This window comes from Mustela nivalis, assembly GCF_964662115.1.
Source record: "Mustela nivalis genome assembly, chromosome: 1".
Classification (NCBI taxonomy): Eukaryota; Metazoa; Chordata; class Mammalia; order Carnivora; family Mustelidae; genus Mustela; species Mustela nivalis.
In genome coordinates, this window is record NC_139020.1 from 36,224,200 (window position 1) to 36,229,177 (window position 4,978).

At 38.6% G+C, this 4,978-nt stretch overlaps 1 pseudogene across 1 annotated transcript; it reads right to left on the reverse strand.

The window, feature by feature from the left end:
- Nucleotides 1-1,660: 1,660 nt before the first annotated feature.
- Nucleotides 1,661-3,239, reverse strand: LOC309868419 (elongation factor 1-alpha 1 pseudogene; annotated as a pseudogene). The gene has a single exon. The product of its transcript is annotated as an elongation factor 1-alpha 1 pseudogene (transcript).
- Between the last annotated feature and the right edge of the window lie 1,739 nt (nt 3,240-4,978).

Consider the following 4,978-nt stretch of genomic DNA (forward strand, 5'->3'; position numbering starts at 1 on the left):
TCTAGCTATCAATTGTCCATGCCTGAATGACATTTACCTTTTAAGCCTCGATTGCTCTAACTGCCACTACTACTATTTCCTTTTGGCAGCTACTAGATTTTCAGGCTGAGAAACTTGGGATTAATAATGGTTTCTAGGAAATGTACATTAGAGATCCAATATATTTCATTGATGACACATGCCCTCCTTCCTCAATGTCCTTCATTCTAGGCAAGGCTTTCTGTGACTGGAGGAAAGAAAATACTTTGCGGCATCCCTAGAACTGCAGGCTGTTTGCAAGGACCATTAACTAATTTAGATTTAAGTGTTTGTGGAATTGCTGGCTAGAACTACAGTGGTGCCATGGGTTAATAAAGGTTTGCCTCTATTGGGGAGTCTCTGGTTCTGCCTGTGTCTCATATTTCTTCTTACTAGAGCTTAATGTACTAGAAACTTCGTGGGGTGTGTGTGTGTGTGTTGTTTAGAAGAACACATGGCATGGTTTGAATAAAATGTAAATTTTATAGTATTCAATCAGGTGAATAATTTATTACATGTATAGCATAAAAGAGATCAGGAAAAATGTGTTATTGGTTACATGGGTCCTCTATGATGTTATTTGGTGTGATGTTCTTCACATGAATTGCTCTGACAGTTTTTATATCTTGTCATTGCATGCTGATGGCAGTGTGCAAATAGGTTTGCCACATAGGAATTACCTGTCCCACAAGTTCATTTTCAATGGCATTCTAAAGATCAACCATCCTTGCAGGAGTTAAGAAAGATTTATAGAATCATTACAATGCAAATCCTTAGAAAGAAAGACAAAAGTCACTGACAATGTTGTGTAGAAGAGAATATCAAGAAGTTCATTATTTTAATGTCATATATATATATATATATATATATATATATGATTTAGGTGATATACAATAGGAGTCTAAAAATCAAATTTCCATAAAATCAGATTTTAATGTCTTTTCCCTACTCATAAAACAACAGGTCCTGAGAAAGACTTGTAAAGAGCCTATTCTAGAACCAACAAATAACTAGCATGTGTTTAAATGGTAGAAATGCCAAAGCATTATTCATTATAGAAAGCTGTGGTTTACATAGATAATTATCTGAATATAAATTATCAAAAAAACTAAAAATTCTCCAGTTTTCATATTGTAAATTCACATTTGTTTGGATTTACTAAAATCCAAAATAATAAAAAGTAGCATCTTATATTTTGGTATACAGACATGTTTTATATTAGAAATATATATATAATCTCCACTATATATACATATACACACAAACATTTTTCAAATATTCTAACCTCTTGCATGTAAGTGCAAGTGTAAGTGTAAGTGATACCATTCATATATGGTGTTTAAAAATAACAAGAGTATTCACTAAAGTGGGCATAAAGAAGAAAAACCCTCAAAAACCATTACCTGATTTGTTTCTCTTGCACAATTGGACTAATTATGTATTTCCTTTTTTTTTTTTTTTTTTCTCATTAAACTTTTGTTTTAATGGGTCTCAAAATTCTGTGACAGATTTTTGGTCAAGTTGTTTCCATTAAAAAGTACTGATTTTAAAAACTAATAACTTAAAACTGCCACACACACACAAAAAAACAAATGGTCCACAAAACATTCTCCTTTCCTTCTGAAGGTTTTACGATGCATTGTTATCATTAACCAGTCTTTTACTATTAAACTTAAATGGCCAATTGACACAAACAGTTCTGAGACCGTTCTTCCACCACTGATTAAGACTGGGGTGGCAGGTATTGGGGATAATATTCATTTAGCCTTCTGAGCTTTCTGGGCAGACTTGGTGACCTTGCCAGCTCCAGCTGCCTTCTTGTCCTCTGCTTTGATGACACCCACAGCAACCGTCTGTCTCATGTCACGAACAGCGAAACGGCCCAGAGGAGGATAGTCAGAGAAGCTCTCAACACACATAGGCTTGCCAGGAACCATATCAACAATGGCAGCGTCACCAGATTTCAAGAACTTGGGACCATCTTCCAGCTTTTTTCCAGAATGACGATCTATCTTCTCCTTCAGCTCAGCAAACTTGCAAGCAATGTGAGCTGTGTGACAATCCAGCACAGGTGCATATCCAGCACTAATTTGGCCTGGATGGTTCAGGATAATCACCTGAGCTGTGAAGCCAGCTGCTTCCATTGGTGGGTCATTTTTGCTGTCGCCAGCCACATTGCCACGACGAACATCTTTGACAGATACGTTCTTGACATTGAAGCCCACATTGTCCCCAGGAAGAGCTTCACTCAAAGCTTCATGGTGCATTTCAACAGACTTGACTTCAGTTGTAACGTTGACTGGAGCAAAAGTGACCACCATGCCAGGCTTAAGAACACCAGTCTCCACTCGGCCCACAGGGACAGTACCAATACCACCAATTTTGTAGACATCCTGGAGAGGCAGACGCAAGGGCTTGTCAGTTGGACGAGTTGGTGGCAGAATGCAATCCAGAGCTTCAAGCAGTGTGGTTCCACTGGCATTCCCATCTTTACGGGTGACTTTCCATCCCTTGAACCAAGGCATATTAGCACTTGGCTCCAGCATGTTGTCACCATTCCAACCAGAAATTGGCACAAATGCTACTGTGTCGGGGTTGTAGCCAATTTTCTTAATGTAGGTGCTGACTTCCTTAACGATTTCCTCGTATCTCTTCTGGCTGTAGGGTGGCTCAGTGGAATCCATTTTGTTAACACCAACAATTAGTTGTTTTACACCCAGTGTGTAAGCCAGAAGGGCATGCTCACGGGTCTGCCCGTTCTTGGAGATACCGGCTTCAAATTCACCAACACCAGCAGCAACAATCAGGACAGCACAGTCAGCCTGGGATGTGCCTGTAATCATGTTTTTGATAAAGTCTCTGTGTCCTGGAGCATCAATGATGGTCACGTAATACTTGCTGGTCTCGAATTTCCACAGGGAGATATCAATGGTGATACCACGTTCACGTTCAGCTTTCAGTTTATCCAAGACCCAGGCATACTTGAAGGAGCCTTTTCCCATCTCAGCAGCCTCCTTCTCGAATTTTTCGATAGTTCTTTTGTCGATCCCACCACATTTGTAGATCAGATGACCAGTAGTGGTAGACTTGCCCGAATCTACGTGTCCGATGACAACAATGTTGATATGAGTCTTTTCCTTCCCCATTCTGGTTTAGGATGAGCGGTGGTTTTCACGACACCTGTGTTCTGGCGGCAAACCCGTTGCGAAAAAGCATGTATTTCCTTTTTTAGACTTCTTTTTTTTTTTAATTTGACAGAGATCACAAGTAGGCAGAGAGGCAGGCAGAAAGAGAGGGGAAGCAGGCTCCCCACTGAGCAGAGAGCCTGATGCCAGGCTTCATCCCAGGACCCTGAGATCATGACCTGAGCTGAAGGCAGAAGCTTTAACCTACTGAGCCACCCAGGTGCCCCTAATTATATTTTCTATTACTTTATGGATATGCATGACATTTTATGGTATGTTACTTTATATGCTATAAGAACAAGGCAGTATTAATTATTATGCTCCTGCATTTTTAAAGGATTATAGATATAATTTAAGGACCAGGTATGTAATGGAAATATAATTAAAAGAAGAATATGCATTCTAAAAGGCCTCAAAATAGAAATGCCTTAATTGGAATATAGCTGACTGAAGTCAATTTAGAATATAATTTGAGATTTCTGGCTCATAATTTTTTAAAAAATTTATTTATTTATTTGAGAGAGCATAAGAGAGAGAGTAGAGACAGAGAACATGAGTGGGGCAGAGGGGTAGAGAGGGAGGGTGAAGCAGATTCCCCACTGAGCAGGGAACCCAACTCGGGGCTGGATCCCAAGACCCTGGGATCATGACCTGAGCTGAAGGTAGATGCTTAACCAACTGATGATTCATAATTTTTTTTAATTTAATTTTTTATTTTTAATAAACATATTTTTATCCCCAGGGGTACAGGTCTGTGAATCACCAGGTTTACACACTTCACAGCACTCACCAAAGCACATACCCTCCCCAATGTCCATAATCCCACCCCCTTCTCCCAAACCCCCTCCCCCCAGCAACCCTCAGTTTGTTTTGTGAGATTGAGTCACTTATGGTTTGTCTCCCTCCCAATCAACATGGGGGCTTAAGTGGGTACGAGAAGAATAAATGATGACTCATAATTTTTAATAGATTTTTAGTTCCTTAAGAATAGTGGTTGAATCTTATCCATTTGCTGTAGATTGTATTTTCTTGCATATTATAAAGATTAATAAAGTGTTTGTTAAATTAAAGGAACTCAATGTTTTAGACAAAAATCTGTTGATTTTCTCTCAAAATACATCTACTGACTCTATTCTTCTCCACCTTCCTCCTATCTACTCTTTCCTATTTTCACACTGGAGGTTCTAATAGTCTCTTTTACACATACAGTCCTTGCTTTTTTTTTGCAACCCATGTTGTCACTTGTTTTTTTCTAAATATTTTATTGATTGCAATATTGTAAAGCACAGTTTAAAACTTTCCAGTTTCAAAACCATTTAAAACTTCACATTGCCTACAGGAAAGAGTCTGTATTTTTTTTAAGTTTTTTTTTTTTTTTTAAGAGTTTTTATGTATTTATTTGACAGAGAGAGAGTGAACACAGCAGAGGAGTGGCAGGCAGAGGGAGTGGGAGAATTGGGCTCCGGGATGAGCAGTGAGCCACATGTCAGGCTCCATTCTAGGACACTGGGATCATGACCTGAGCCTAAGGCAGATGCTTAAGAACTGAGCCATCCAGGAGTCCCATAATGGAGTTTAATAACAATAAAATCCTCTCCCTAATTTACTTTAAGTCTTATGTCATTTCAACATTCATTCTACCAACTCCCCTCCTAATGTTTTCCTTCTATTTCTGTCTTAGTGAGCCTGCAAACTTAATAACATTCAACTTCTATTTAATACTTGTTTAATGCCTCCAAACTATATTAGTCCATAATGATGAAAATATAAAGAAA